Here is a 16,556-nt window from a genome sequence, read left to right as displayed (position 1 = left end):
ATGTAAGCCTACTCTTAAGTGTATGCTTGGAAATGGTAAATAGCAGAAAAGTGTAGATGTACAACTAAGAACAATAGTAAGTTTACTCATGAATACATTTACATATGCATACTAACCTTTGTAAATAGGGCACACAACTTTAAGAATAAAACCAAAACTCCCAGAATGCATGTGCCTTTAATTAACAAGGCAGATCTGAATGAGTGTGCACACAAGACAAGGGGTCACAAGCCAGGTACAAGAAATGTTAGATGTTTGATTAGTACGGTCTACGTGGTTTCCTTTTTTGCGTATAGGTGACAAGGAGCAGTGTCTTGCTTTGTGTTCACACACACAGAATCTCTCTATGTCTACCCACCAACTTCCTCCGACCTTCTAGCTTGTTTACGCTGTCTAGAAAGTGCAAAACCAAAGATCAAAATGAAGGAAATGCAGGTAAACCAATGTAAACACAAAACACCAGATGAGTGAGTTTTCTTGCATCCACCCATTGCTAAAAGAATCATCTTAAGTGCACATGCAGAAACTATAAATTCTGTTCTCAAGCCTTCTTCCGTAGCAGTGCATGCTCTTTATACTTAAATACGTGGTTGCTTGCCCTTTCACCACTGGTGGCTGCCGCAAATATCAAGGGGAGTGGCGAGAGGGACGACGGGGGGGGGGTAATAAATTAAAAAATAAAATACACTGTTCGCTGCCACTGTCATCTCCTGCTGCCTCGCTCGTCCTCCTTTCCTGTTCTAATGTCCCAGCATTCACTGGGACACCAGAACAGGCTCCCCAGCAATCCTGGTGCTCTTTTCATGTTAAAGCTAGCATGACAGCAGCATCAAGATTGGTCTGAGCGGCACGTACTGCCACTCAGACACAAGCCTGGGGCCTGTGCAGTTTCTCCAGCCCGGCATTGTACACAGTCTGCCTGGAGATACCGAAGTGCACATGTGTGTTTGGCCGGCCGTCTTAGGACATCCAAACATACATGCGCATGTAGTGCATGCAATTCCTCATCCCCCCTCCCACCTCCTATGACCCAGCCCTGCTCCTACCTTCACATGCTGACTGAGCTAGCAGCAAAAAAATTAAACAATATTTAAAAATCATTTTTATTTTTCTACTGCTGGCTCTTAGCCATTGGGGCAACGCTAGTCTGCCATTGCGGAGGAGCCGCCCCTGCCTTTCACATAGCAAGAACTCATTGGTCATTCAATCCTGGGCTTCTCTACAAAGCCTAATCATATAGGGAGCAGTTTTTTGCCATTTGGGAGTTTATTGCTGCCCATCTACCTCTTAGCCATGATTGGCATCTAGACAGTCACATATCCTCATTCAGAAATGCTAAAAATGCTGGGAGTTGTAACCCACATCACAACAGGAAACATGATACTACCAATCCCAGCATGCTAACTTTGTTAGTTGAAACCCCACAGCTGGCTACAAATCACCATTATGACATGGAGCAAGTTGACAAATATGTAAGTGTAATTATGGGAGTAATAGAATGTTGGAGGTATGTAAAACAATTGATAGCAAACATTCTGGATAACAGAGAGACATATGAGCACTCTGCTGCAGCTGGAACCGAATTTCTTGGATAGTAGAGCGTTCCTATCTCTTCAGCTTCTGCAACTGCAATGGGGATGTGGCCAGTGGTGAGGTACTACTGGGGCCCCATAAGTAGACTTTTTACTGATGGGCCTGCTTGAAGATTAAAAACTTTCAGTTTTATTTTTGGGAGATATTTTAAAAACAAATGCAGATTTAAACGACAAATGCACTTACTTTACAAAGTCATGGTTCTTTTAGTTTTTTGTGCATTTTCGCAATTGCAACTAGCACACAAACACAATATTTAATAACACTATTCTAGATATTTGGCATTCGCATAGTGCACAATGGGGTAATAATAAGTGATGTACATTAACACCAAAGAGACACTTCCAGATATTTAGGTTCGTCTACTAAGATAAATGTCATATGCATAATTTGCTATTTTTACTAGCCTGTTTTTTTGTTGGCTTTCATGAATCATAGATCTGCTTGCTCTGTTTTACCTTATTTCTTTACATCACTCTGCTGGTTCTTTATACGGCATTGCATCGTGCAGACTTTTCATCATCGTAAGTGTACATCTACACCTGATATTTCTCCTCCATGTTTACCTGATTAGTCGCTCCCAAATCCTTCTTGTTCTTATAAATCTGCCTCCCAACGTCTCCGCTTGGCTCTTTTTCTTATTTTTCTCCTCCTTGCACCTTGTAATGTGATCCCTATTTCTCTTTTTGTTTTGCTGCAAGAGGGCTGCTTTTTAAAGTAAGATGTGTATTTTTCATGCCCAGATTTTAATGGTAGATACTACTATAAGTGATGTTATGCTCTGTGCCTTGTTATATTCTCAGTTACTAAAGAAAAAGAAGTACACTGTTCCAACAAAGGAGAATAAAGGGAACCTATTTCTACAGGAGCAAGACCCCTCAAGCATCACATTGGATGTCTAGTTTCATCATTAGGAAAGCTCCTCGTTAGGCCGGTGATGCAATGCCTAACGGGCTCCCAGAAGGGAGCTCTTAACCATATTGCAGATGGAATGAGTGATTAAATTAAATACTCAGGCAATAATGGAGAGAAGATAATAAAATTGGCTATCCATCTAAAGATACTAATCATGAATTTTAATCAGCGTTGGAAAGATGGAGACCAAGGTTAAAAACAGGGAGAGAGACAAGGGGTGAGTGATAATGCTCACATGCTCTCAACACTTAAGCAAGAGGAACAGACCAGTTGTGGTTCCACTTGACAATAGGTCTACATGTTTCGCGTCTATTGGTCCAATCGGGTCCACTGACGCTTCATTAGGACCAAAAAATATGTCAAAAACTTCTCCAGTATAAGGATAATTACACCAAACTCGGGAAAGAAAAAGAGGACAGTCACTTACTTTAGTGCGTCTGCTATGTCAAAAAAGGTCGCCCATCCCCGGTTTTAGGATAGAGCTCCTAGGAATCGCTAGTCAGAGGCTGGAACTGACATTAGTGTAACGTTGTTCGTAGGTCCTTGCACCTACCCAGCTGACCGCGTCCCGAACAACTTATATTCTCAGTTAACCCGTTGTATTTTCTGCATTTCTTTACTGATCACATCTCTTGGTAGTAGCTACTATGCACAGTCATTTCTAGGAAATGGGATTCTCAACTAATACGTACAAATGTTGGCCCCGACAGCCTGGACCCATGGAAGCTCCTAAGGAGAGTTGGTGATCATCTTGGGATTGGCTAGTATTGAGTCTTCTGTGGTTGATGTATTGGTGAGGCCATGGAAGATCGTGGCCAGAACTACAGTATTACAGTTCAGGCACAATCTTCTTGCTTGTACTGCAGCACAACCTTTACTTGGTACACCCCACACTGACTAGAACACTGTGCCGAATTACAAACAAATTTGCTGGTTACAGTGCAGCCATAAATTTGAAGTGAAATGCAACCAGCGCATAAGTACTACTTAAGCTGCATGTTTTTAGAGACCGGCCTCACTCTGAAGCAAGAGTAGGGATTCCATTGCAGGTGGATGCAGGAGGCAACTGTTTCCACCTAGAGGGGTTGCCTAGTGGGTCCCCGTGATGTCCATGCACCTTCCAAACGGGCACCCTTGAGGATCAGTGATTGTTCATCAGCTCATATGAGGTGCACAACCAGTGCATCTCTTGGCAGCTTCTGTGCCCCTGCACCCCTGTCTTTATAATGGTGTGGCTACAGAGACTAAGGGTTCCCTCATGCCACATCCTCAGGCAAATGCAGAAATGCCATTGTGATCGTGCCGGTGTAAGATTGCCGGGATGATCCGTATTACATATGATGCTTCACAAGCATCTGCAACCCCCTTTTTAATACCATAGTGCACCAGAGGTGCAAAAAGTGGCCTCACTGATTGGCATCATTGCCTAAATTATAACTTGTGCAGTGCACCCAAACAGTAATTCGGGCCATGGAGTGAAGAATTGCACTTGCCTTAGCAGCCACTGCTGTTTGCATTGGGTGCAGGCTATGGCCTTATAAAGCAACTTTGCTATTAGTATTGATCTGTTTAGACTGTTGCAGGTTGTTTCATTGCCTTTACAGCAGTCTGTTGGTGATGAGGATCGCCTCTGTTTTGGTCACATTTAGGGTTTTTTTGAACGCCCCTCCCCCCATCTACTCCCCCTCATGACATGTGGCAAAAGGTGTTACTGACGGCCCATAACAGAGTGTTTGCTGTTTTAGTTTACTAAATCACAGCACTGTTTTGGCATGATGCTTGTCTCTATTCACCAGGGGCATAAAAGTGCACCTCTTGGCCAGAGCCTGGCCCCACCCTGTGATCAATTTAGTACCCACACCGCCTGTTTGAAGATCACTGTGTATATGATGAGTTTTTAAACATATGTGTGCAACACCTTATCTATAGAGCACATGATGCATATCGATATGATGATGTTGTGAACTATTGGTATGTATGTAGAAGTTCGAGATGAAAAATCCAGAGGTCAATTGGCTGGAATGGAAAAGCATTATTGTCAACACAGTGTTCTACATTCACGATGAGAAAATTGTTTACGAGGCCAATATAGTCCTTGTCCTATGTGCTCTAACTGTAGTGCCTGCCATGAAATACCCAACAGTGGCTGTGGCCTGGACAGTGACATCACTAATGACATAGGGATGGAAGAGATAGGAACTGCTCCCACAAGTGCCTCAAATGGATTTATATTGTGTGGTACTGACTCTGGACAAGTCATTGGCTTTTAAAAACTGGCGTCCACTGTTTTAAAAACAGGAAATTCATCATCATCATCATAAAGAACTTTATTTCGGCCACAAGGGCCATAAAAGCACATAGAAATGACAAAATAAAGACACAGTAAATATAGGAAATATGTACAGTACATATAAAAGAATAAAACCTAAGTGCTCTTCTAGAGCAATTTTGATATATTATTACTAAAACCATCATGCAAATAAAAAAAATTCTCTAAGAATCCAACTTGTCTCAAGGAACTTGGCAACGGCGATTACCAGAGTGGAACGAGTGTCTGATCTAAGAATTCAAAGGGCTGCATTGGACCTACGGACTCCCAACAATCTACAGGCAGGGGCCAACCATTTCCAACAAGAGGCAGCATAGGCAGGGCAAACAAATAAAACATGAGGGAGGTTTTCAATAGGTGCTTTACAAGCTGGGCAAATGATTGTCCCCTCAGGTGACCACCGGCTAGTTAGTGATCTTAGTGGCAGAGTACCTATGCGAAACTGGAAGTACAATTTCCTTTCTCTAGGCACCGGGATTATATCCCAGAAAACCTTGTATTTGCAGATCTCTTTTAGGTCAGCAAAATCACATGACAGTGTAGAGTGAAGTGCTGACCCCAGTTCCTCAGAGTCTACCATCTTCCAATACTGTTTTTTAGGTTGATTTTCGACAGAAAGGAGGCAGTTGTTAGAGAGTCCCAAAGTTCATTAAGCCCAAGTGAATAAAGTAACTCTTTGATATGTCTGAGCCAGGGGATACTAAGAGAGCAGTCAGTTTCTAAAATGACCTGCAGGGCTGCAGTAAAGGAGGCAAGCTCTGGGGTACTCCAAAAACGCTGCTAATACAAGAGGGGGCATAGGCGTGCCTTGGAGCTATGCGCTTTATGTCCAGGTCCTTAAAGAGGTGAAACAGCAGAGTGCTTGACGGAAGAGACACAAGATTTCTTTAAAAATTGTTTTCAGAAATTGATAGTTCTTGAGCTTTGGCAAAACTCCAAAGTTCGGCCCCATAGACGGCTGAGCTCACAGCCTTTACTTCATAAATCTGGAGTGCAGGGCGTATTGGCTTTGTGTATGAAAGAATAAAATCCTTTATTAAAACCCCTGTAGTTTGCTTTAGTTTTAACGCCTACTTTGCAATATGTGACTTCCAAGACATTTTCTCTGTTAACATTAAGCCCAGGTAACTGAATGTGTTCACCTTTTCAAGTGGAGTACCTTCGAGCATAAACTTTCCTTTGAAGGATCTGTGAGGATTGAGCATCATTAATTTAGTTTTGGAAGCGTTGATTTCAAAACCCCTTGCAGAACAAAATTCCTCAAACCATGTAAGGAGTTTTCGTAATCCACTTGGGGTTTTAGATATAAAGAGTATATCGTCTGCAAATAGTAGGACCAGAATTTTGTGTTTGCCTATTGACGGTCCGTCAGCCTCCACTCTGAGTAAAGAGGAAACAATATCATTAAAGTATAAAGAAAACAAAATGGGGGCAAGGACACACTCTTGACGTACTTCTCTTGACACGTGGATTCTGTCAGTAAGCTGCCCCTTGTCATTCCACCTAACACGTGCATAATTATCCTCGTGAAGCTATATTAGTAATGCAAGAATATGCTCGGGAAATGTCATCAGAGAAAGAACTTCCCACAGCTTATTACGAGGCACTAGATCAAAAGCAGATTTCAAGTCCATAAAGGTGACATACAAATTCCCTTTGCCAATAAAAACTGTCTTCGAATATAAAAGTAAGAATCTGAAGGCTTGTTCAATAGTGGATATTTTCTTACGAAATCCAGCCTGTAGTGGACTAAGTATATCACGTTTGGTCATCCAGTCTTGGATCTTGCCCAGAAGGCATTGACAAAACACTTTCTGCTCCCAGTCTAATAGGCTAATTGGCCTATAACTACAGGGGAGGGCTCTAGCACTCTTTTTAAAAATCCGGACTACAATAGCACCCTTCCAAGACTCAGGGATTGGTGGCCCAGTCGCTATTATCTTTGATATGATAGTGATATATAGTGACCAAACTTCAATGTCAGTTAAGAATAGATCTGCCGGAACACCATCAGGACCAGGTGCCTTACCACGCTTTAAAGTACCCAATGAATATATTATATCCGTATGGGAAAACAACTGCGTCAATGGGGGGTAGGGATTGGTTTAATAATTGAGCAAGATACCTTAAGTTCAGGAGCCATGCTACACTGATCATGAGAGTACAATCTGCTAAAATGGTCTGCCCAGTCCTTTGGAGCAATATTTGCTGTAATATTCAATGCGCTATTTTCAGGGCTGTGCGCTGTCAGGGACCAAAGTTCGCTACAATTCCTCTCACGGGTACAATCATTAAGTGCAGTCTACCACTTGTCATCTTGCTCACGCTTGGCTTTGCAAACAGCTAATTTATAAAGCTTCCTAGTTGAACGAATGGCATCTACATCCTTAGATTAAATGCTTGTTTAATGACCGACATTCTTTATTAAACCAGCGGTGTCTACCCTTGGTCCTCTTGCCACCAGAGGCAATATCTACTGTAAAATGGGCCGCAATGCCCTCAAAGCGTGAGGTGTGAATTCAACTTGTTTGCTCATTGGGGATGACAGGATCCGCCTCTAAACATCTCAGTGAGGTCTTCACAACATCATTCGCAGCACTAATAATACCTGGCCGGGCCAGAACTTTATTCCATTTCAGGTGACGTTTGTCATTAGTCAAACCAATTCCCTCAGGTGCTGTAGCTGGGGCATTAATCATAAACATATGGTTGCACAAAGCAAACAAATGAACTGGGAGTGGGTTATGATCACTCTCAGATCTCTCAATCTTATGTCAACTAGACAATATTCAATTCTGCTAGTATGGTAGACCTTGTTATTAAGTATGGGAGCCCTTTGTGTCAGATTTGGTCCTGCCATTGAGTGCCCTGAGCCAAAATTCAATAGTCAAAGACTTTGCCAGAACAGCAACTTGCGACCACCTTTTGATGGGTGGAATTTCCAAGGTGGGAATAGACCATGCCCGATCCTCCTCATGAGTGAACCCAAGATCATCCCAATTGAGAGGTTCAAACGTGACATTGAGATCACCTGCCACAATGATTTTATAATGCCAGGGACAATTCTGCAGAAATGTCTCCAGGACACAAAGGGTTTCGGAAGTGCGGTCCCCCCGACCCCTGTAGCACAGATGTTAAAAATGATCACAACTGCATTTGCCCCAAATGACAATCAAAGACCTAATAAGTCAGGGGAATTGATGGATAGCTGAGATATGTGACAATTTAATGATGTTCTGGCCCAAATAGTTAAGCCACCAGAAGGTCTACCTCTGGTGCTAGGAAGAGCACGAAAATAAACATTTAGTTAACCAGTCCGAAAAAGTGGATCGATCGACCATGTCTCCTGGAGGAGACATAGGTCATGTTCCTCGATAAAAGAAGTAAAGGGGGAGGACAGATCTCAAACCTGCCACGTTCCAAGAAACATATTGCACCCCAACGCTTTGGGGAACTGCCCTGACCACAGATGATATATTCACAGGATTGGCTACCAGATTTTGATTTGGCAGATGGAATTGGTGGGGGGAGGTGCATTACTATCACAGTTACCCAGTAGGTCCTGTGTTGGCTGGTGGAATCTATCAAGGGGAGCTGACCTAACCATAGAAGTAATGTTCCCACACTTACCTGCCTGATCCTGGATTGACAGGAGTGGTTCATGAGGAAATGAGTGTGCAATGTTATCACAATTGAGCAATTGGTCCTGAGTAGACTGATGGGGTCTGTCAAAAAGATGAGCATGAGTGCTTGTGGCGTCAATGTTAGAAGAAGCAACCAGACTAGAGGCAGCTGTTTCATGTAAGTCAGAAGGTAATTCAACAATGGTTTCAGATGGTACTTCATTACATCTCATTGAGAACAGATAGGTTACATGCTGAATAGTGGGTATGCCGGACCCCATGGTATGAGGGAGGCCTAGGGTATTTGAACTGAATACAAGATTGCCCCGGAGCACTTGTCCTTGCATCTAGGGCCACCAAATTATCCTCTATGCTCCTGCCCCTAAATGTCAGGTTTATCATATCATAGTGTGTATCTAGTTTGGGCCTTCTAATTGCTCCAATTATATCTTCACGTATTACATAATAGCAACCTCTCACATGCAAATCCAATGGATTGCCTTGTTTCTGACAGAATCTTTCCCTTCCCTTTGGTACAGTGGATGTCATATAGGGACATTAACCAGGAAACACAAATATGACTATTATTGCAACTGGTCACGGGCAATTTGGGCAACTTCACCGGGGGGCCCGAAAGATTAGGCATGAGACTACAAATACGATTCATGATGGTTGTGGCATCTAAACGAATTAACTGCTTGACTATTGAGATTAAAGAATGTACAATAGATTTAAGCTCTGACACCTCACTCTCTAGATCTTGTATATATGAGATGTACTGAGCATTTGATCGAGCTCATGTTAGTGTAAACTATCCCACCCACTATGGTACTTAAGTCAGGATTGTCGTGTGGGTCTGAAATATTGATTAGGGGGCTGAAGCGATTGGTACATTGCAGAGCATCACTAACAGTGAGTGAAGGCTCATTCGCTGATATTAAAGGAACATGGGTGATGACATTTCTGCCTTCCCCCTGCTCTGTAGTAGCTGAAACCTGTTGTCCACATTTTTTAAACATATCTGGAATTTTCTTGTGACAGACCCCTTCCTTACTTGGGGAGCGCTCGGACTCGGTATCATCGGAGACCTTATCCGGGGAAGAGGTTAAAATTTCTTCACATTCACCCAAGAGATTATCAATTATATCCATAACACAATTACTAGCTCCTTTCTTTTGCCTTTTCTGTTTTTGTTTTTTAACACCACCCCTGCCCCGCCCTCAATCGCTTTTCTTTTGCCCATCAAAAGTGCTTTGATCAATAGATAAGTACTTGATAGTCAGTTCGATCAATAGAGCAGCCTGCAAGAGGTTACAACAGTAAGAGGAGAGCACCAGCAAGGCTTACTTGATAATAAATGTTAGGGGGGGTGGCTCAGCCCAGCCTCCTTTGCGCTCCGGCAGGTGTGAATGGGCCCGCCTTGGCCCAGGCTTCACCCGGGTATGATCTGGGCACGCCCGTGCTGCAGAGAGCTCCCTAGCACTTTATAGTGCTCGTTTGTGTGGCAAGTCGGAGCAGCTGTGGCAGAAAATGGCCGCCTCCTGGGGCCAAAGAGCAGTCTGGGATATGTAGTTCCCCTCCTGGATTTAGCATGTAGGAAGTTGTAATTGAGGTATAACTAATTTATGAGTATGTGGAATTACAATGATTCTTCAGTTTACAATGTGAGCATGATCTGCTAGAATGTCAACATGACATACGAATTTAGATGATAAATAGTGGGGAAGTCAAAGGGGATAACGAGTCAGATTTACGTGGACACACCGATATTAAGGGTTGGATTGCTTTTACTTGCATTCTGAGCCATATGAAAAGTGATAATATGTAATTAACAAAATTGTTTTTTCTTTTTTGCAGTCTTGGGAATGCCTGATTAATATTCTCTAGTGGGAGAAACAAGTGTCAGCTATAAACTAGCATAAACTAAAGCACATTTAAATAAACGGGTACAAGGAAAGAAACTAAATGATAACTATGTAGTGTCCGGCTGGACACACACGTGCACCCCTACACGTAGTATTTTGCCAGCCACTCCTTTACACACATCCAACACAGGCATCATCGGTCAGGTGCCCCTGCCAATTAAAGGGCCATATTGCACGTCCTCAAGGCCAGTTCTCTACCATACGTACTGGTGTCTGTGTCATTCTTCATCAGGTATGTGGGCCTAGGGCCGAGAACACTACAATGGTGATGAGCGGGTCTGACCACACGTGAGATGTGGTTGCAGGTCTGCTGTGCCTCGAGGAGGAAATACAGCCCAAGGCAACCCCGCATCTGCTATCTGCAAGACATGCCCCTTCAGCCTCTGCTTGCCATGAGGGAGCACGCTGACCAGCACTAAGAGATAAGTTTGCCAAGTAAAGGTTGTGCCGCAGCAGCACATAGTGCCGCCGCCACAACGCAGAGAGACCCTCCTGCGCCTGCAGTGCTCACGGGGGCAATAAGGCTTGAAAGGCAAAGAAGGGCTTGCCAAACAGCATGAGTGGAGGCAGAGTGCAGGGTTGCTGAAGCAAAGAAAACAGAAAAGGATGAGAAGGTGAGGTCATGTCAGGCACAAGCCCCACACCTTACAGCCATCACAGAGTGGCCCAGGGAAAGGCAAGCCAGCTGCCTACTGAGGCCCAGACCCCCGGAAAGGCAACCAAGGATTGGCCCACAGCTCCCTCCAAAGTGAATGCCACTCACCCGGTAATTAAAAGACATACTTTGACACGCTGGCGCCGAAAGACAGCCCATCTGCACGAACCAGCAGTTAGAGGAAGGTGACCTACAGCGCCTCAATGTCTGTCGACAGCCCGCCTACTGCCACTGCCAAAAGTGAATGCTGCAGAGTAGTCCAAAGTTGCCCCCTGCACCGAGTATGAAATGCCTACCTTCACAGCACTTGAAAGATCGGCATGGGCCGCAAGTTCAGGTACATGGCCATGGCCCCCACTGTCCTGTAAAAGCTGCTGTGGCATGGAAGGAGAGGCATCTGCAGCACCACCTAGCGGTCACTCTGGCAAAGTGCAGTCCCCAAAGAAAACTCATCTGCTGCGCACTGGTGAAGCTTGGAAGAATAATCCAGGCAGTCTGGTGATAATGCGCTGCTGTTCGACTGACTACCAGCAAACGTCTACAGCACTCCACCAACAAAAAAGAGAACTGTGTTGTAACCCAAGGCAGCCTCACCCACTCTAAAAGTCCTGGTGCATAGGAGTCAAATTCTCCGAGCGCCTGTGTACACATCACCCACATGGGGCCTGCATGGACCGTATGTGAAATAAAGCTTCTGTGGCAGGTGAAGGGCAGCGGCAGGGCCACCTGGAGGTCGCCCGTGTGCATCACATATAATAGAGGCTTCTGGGGGGGCAGCCTCAGTGGGGGATCGCACATTGAGAACGTGACAAGCCGCCTACTGCCACTGCAGCACTAGAGAAAGCTCTGGCATTCTCCAGCACCGTGTCTGAATGCCCAGCAGGACAACAGCAGTGCCTCGCCGCTGGATATCTTCATCAGGGCAGTGCAGCACCTGTGAGAAAAACGCCATCCGGCACACTCGTTTCCAGATCAGGCTGGCAGACGTTGTGCACCCCCTGGAAGCGAGCTGCCACAAGCCAGGCAGAAATTAGAGCAGTTGGCGCAGCATCAATGAATGCAAAGCTGCCAGTCTAAGCTGGCCCACATTGACTATGAACAATGGCCAGCAGAATGGCACACACACCCCAGGTGGCTGCCTGCGAGTGCTGAAGGGAAGTGACTGTGAGCCAAGAAGCCCAAACTTACACCAGCCAAGAAAGCTGCCATAAGGACCGTCCTACCAAGGGAGTGAAACCAAAGGCAGCCCAGCCCAAAGCAGCAAAGCCTAAGGAAGCAGCACCCCCGTAAAACAAAGGGAGCACAGCAGCACAAGGCCCTGCTCATCAGCCTGTAAGTACTGCCTGTCTGCCACCACTGCAAGAGAGAGAACAGGCATGCAAGGCACCACCAGACAGTGCCCATGAAGAAGGACCGAGAACACAAGCCCAGAGGTGTGCAGAGGGCTGCACCTAGAAATCTGACAGCAAGGTTAGGAGACCTGGAGAGAGAGAGATCCCTCAGAGAACAAGAAGGAATGTCACACAGAGTTAGTGACCATGCCATGCATGCACAACCGTAGGCAGGCCCAAGCACCGTGACGGCGCAGCCTCGAGGCGCAAGCACTGAGCCCTCAAGTGAAGAGGAGGCAGAAAAGAAGTGACCCACCATCACTGCCTCGCAGTGGGTCAGAGACTGCTCACGGTGTGTCTTCCCTCACACTGCCTCAAGACAGAAATGCCAGAAACCCACAATAGGCAAGAGGACAGTCGCACACCCTAAGGGGCAAGCTGCCACGGCTGCAACACAGAGAAGCCTAATCCTCAGACAGGACCGAACCCGCAAGAGATCCACACAATAAAGAAGACATGTGGCCAGATGCCACATTACAGCTAATAAGAGAGCATGGCATGACACCACGCCAGGAAGAACGAAGGAAAGGGAGAGAAGATCGTGTGACAGGCCTGTCACACTGGGAGACCTGGCCATCACAAATGCAAAAGAGTGAAAAATCACTGGCAAAGAGACAAAGGACTCGTTCCACTACCCGAGAGTGCAGATACTGACAAGCCAGTGTGCAGCAACGTGACTGGAGGCAGCTCAGTGGGTGTACTGAACGTGAGACACCCGAATGTGTGTACCACAGACCTCCCCCACGCTACACAATGCAACCGTCCAGCTACCTGTCATGGGCTGCTTGAAGCAGATGGCATCCCTGCTAGCAACAACATATGCTGAAGAAGAAAGACTGCACTAATTATGCTGAAGTCCCTCCAATTACCCTCACTCCAGCAACATCACCACCTGTCTTCCAGTTCATCTAATGGCAAACACCATCATTGCCTTGTGCCTCACCTTATCTAATGAAGGAGCATCTCAACACCAAAGTGGAACCTCACCCTGCAAAACATCAACAGACACTCCTGGCAATGTGCAAGACCAATTGCGCAGAGACTATCTGAGAGCCCGCCCGCACCTGGTTCCTGCTGGCAAGTGCACTAACCAGGTTTCATCTACCCTTGCGGTTGCACAAATGACTTGGCTGTGGCTCCTGTCAGAGAGCCTGCAGCAGCTCTAATATGGCCAACATGCAGCCCAGCAGAGTCCACGCCGGTCCCGTGTTGACCCATTGAAAGGGCTTCAAGGAAATTTCTGAGTGAGGAATCCCGGAACGAGAGGTGATCTGGAAGCTGCTCTACTGACAATGTATCAGGATGTGCCAGAGTTTCAGAGGATGGCGTCATATCATCGCAGATGTCATCCCAGTCTTTGCGGGATTGGCCTTCATGAAGTCAGGATGTCTCATGAAGTATCTCTGCAGCGAACTCCACCAATTCTCTTGATGCACCTAGTTTGAACTGTTTACACCAACTGCATCGCTGTGAGAGTCCACAGGACTGATCATCAGTGCGTGAGCAGACATTGAACCAACCAACCAGCTGTCACCGAATCCAGACTCCATTCACACAGGTTTTGTGACCAGCCACAGCTGGTTAAGTCATGGATGTGTGCGGAAATGCCTGGGGTGCTCCCAGCTGCACCTGTCCAATGCCATCCTGCTGACTGCCTCTTGAGTCTGAGAGACTTAGTTGGTGTTTTATGTGTTTTGTATTTTATCCTTACAGGTTGGACGTGTTCTATTATCACTAAAGTTTGGGAGGAATGTGGTGTTGTGCTGGACACACACATGCACCCCTGTACATAGTATCTTGCCAGCCTCTCCCTGAGGGCTGGACTTTACACCCACCCCACACCATCCAACACAGGTGTCCCTGGTCAGGTGACCCTGCGAATTAAGGGATCCAAGTGCATGTGCTCGGTCCCAGTTCTCTACCATACGTACTGGTGTCCGTCTGTATCTTTTTTCATCTGGTATGTGGGCCTAAGGCCCAGAATGCTACAAACGACACAATACACTAAAAGTGCAAGGCAAGGCAACATACTCACTAGGAAGCATGATGATATAAAACTAATTATAGAGAAATGATAACAGATGACTGTTTAGCTACAAATACCACAAAAGCAAAACACATAGGGGACTATATGATTCTGCGTTTAATTTAACTGCATGCACTGCAAAACTTCATTAAAGAACTGCACGGAAGCTCATTTACAATGGATGAACTGGGTGCACTGTAAATAATTCACGAAGCAACTGCATGAGGGCGTTTGGGAGAATTGATCTAAACCATTAGTTCAATAAATGCACTGAAAGAGCAAAAGGCTGCTTTCAGTTTATTCAGTTATCCTGTTTCAAGATAAGCAGTTATCCTGTCACACAGAGTAGTAACAGTAAAACATTCCGTGTAGCTGATCTTCCGTTTAGTGTGAAACTCACCCTCTTGTTTACAAACAACATCAGTCCTTTTCCGCATATTTTCTGACACAGTGGACGTCTGTCAAAGGGAAATAGCCTCCTTTCCAGGGGCATGCATTTCCACTATTTGTGAGGATTTATTGCCCATTGGAAAGGATTAGCAGATTGAAGAAAGGGTTTTGTCTCGCATCATGCTTTTTGTTGGTACTCTTAAAAAAGAAGGCTGCCGACAGGTTCCTGTGATTCGTAGCGTGGTGGCCTCTTATTTCACTCTCAAAGAATTCCGCGGCCGTGCTTGTAAACCTTGTTTGGTACAAAAGGGTCTCGGATTTCCATACCTACTTGCTTAGAGACAAACGTGCTAGTTCCTAGAGGTGGTCATGTTCTGTACTGCAGGGAGAACCAAGGTAGAGTGCTCGTACATCTTTACATCTCCAATTGTACTAAGCTCAGTGGTTAATTTGTGCTCCTTGTAACCGGTGCTAAGCACCGGCACTTATTTTTGAGGGCCGGCGCTTAGTCTTCTGTCTCAAGCATTTACAGCGAGCTAAAGACACATTTGGGAAGAGAAGGAAGAGAAACACGAAAAAGCTTCACAATGGGAGAAAGCAGAAAGCTGCAAGCGTGAGCTGGAGGGACAGGGAGGGGTTTTAAATGGATTGAAGAGGCCCGAGGTGACTTCAGGATTACGCTGTCTCAGTACTCCCTGTTCGCACATTTAATTACAGCAGCCGCATGTTTAAGAAGAAGGCTTGAGCACCGGCACCTTTTTATTTACAAATTAAGCACTCATAAGCTGTGCCCTCTATCTGATGTAAAGAATATGAGACCATTTGCCCTCTATTCTCCTCTGAGCTCCACAACACCGGACCTGCTTACCTGAACAACAGACTCAGCTTCTACACCCCAACCCGACAACTCCGCTCCGCAGACCTCACACTCGCCACCGTCCCCCGCATCCACCGAAAGACATCCGGCGGCAGATCCTTCTCCTACCTTTCCGCCAAGATATGGAACACTCTCCCAACCAACCTGCGATGGACCCAGGACCTACTCGCCTTCAGAAGACTCCTTAAGACCTGGCTCTTCGACCAGTAGCAGCGTGCCCCCCCCTCAGCACCTTGAAACCCTTACGGGTATGTAGTGCGCTCCATAAATATATTGATTGATTGGTTGATTGATTTCCCAACTTCTGATCTCTTGTGCTGAGATTGAAATTGTGCTGAGGCTTAGCCATATTCTTCATTAGATCTTCTGGGGTCATCATTGACATTTCAAGGTTTGGCCCCATCTTGTTTGTGGTGCAATGGTGTCAAAAGCTTCTCTGGCAGGCTGCGAGTTAGATCGTATCTTGATGAGTTGGTTTAATGCTCTAACCTTAAGAGTTTGCTTTGACTGTTTGTCTACTTCACTGCTCTACCCTGAAAGGCATCAATTAAGGCAGTGTCTAGCAGTATTGTATGTCTTTGTGATCTATTGCTGCTTAGATTTTCATTTAATTGAGACATGTGTACAGTGTGGGCCTCCTTCTCTTTAATATTATCATGATTTTCCCTCCAGTGTTTGTGCCCACCTCACACACAGACATACACAGATTGGCAGGGATCACTGGCCAGTGCTCTGAGCCATTCTTGACTGAAATTAACCACATTGGTTCATCTGGTTCTTGTTTTGACAGGACTGATCACCTACTAATACTAGACCATAATGAACACGAGCC

At 45.5% G+C, this 16,556-nt stretch overlaps 1 protein-coding gene across 6 annotated transcripts in view; it reads left to right on the top strand.

Moving 5' to 3' along the window:
- The window catches only part of LOC138285848 (uncharacterized), a 322,964-nt gene that overhangs the window by 158,565 nt on the left and 147,843 nt on the right, over positions 1–16,556 (top strand). The window lies entirely within an intron of this gene.

This window comes from Pleurodeles waltl, chromosome 3_1 (assembly GCF_031143425.1).
Source record: "Pleurodeles waltl isolate 20211129_DDA chromosome 3_1, aPleWal1.hap1.20221129, whole genome shotgun sequence".
Classification (NCBI taxonomy): domain Eukaryota; kingdom Metazoa; phylum Chordata; class Amphibia; order Caudata; family Salamandridae; genus Pleurodeles; species Pleurodeles waltl.
Note: the sequence above shows the minus strand (reverse complement) of the source record. Positions and strands in the feature narration are given on the sequence as shown.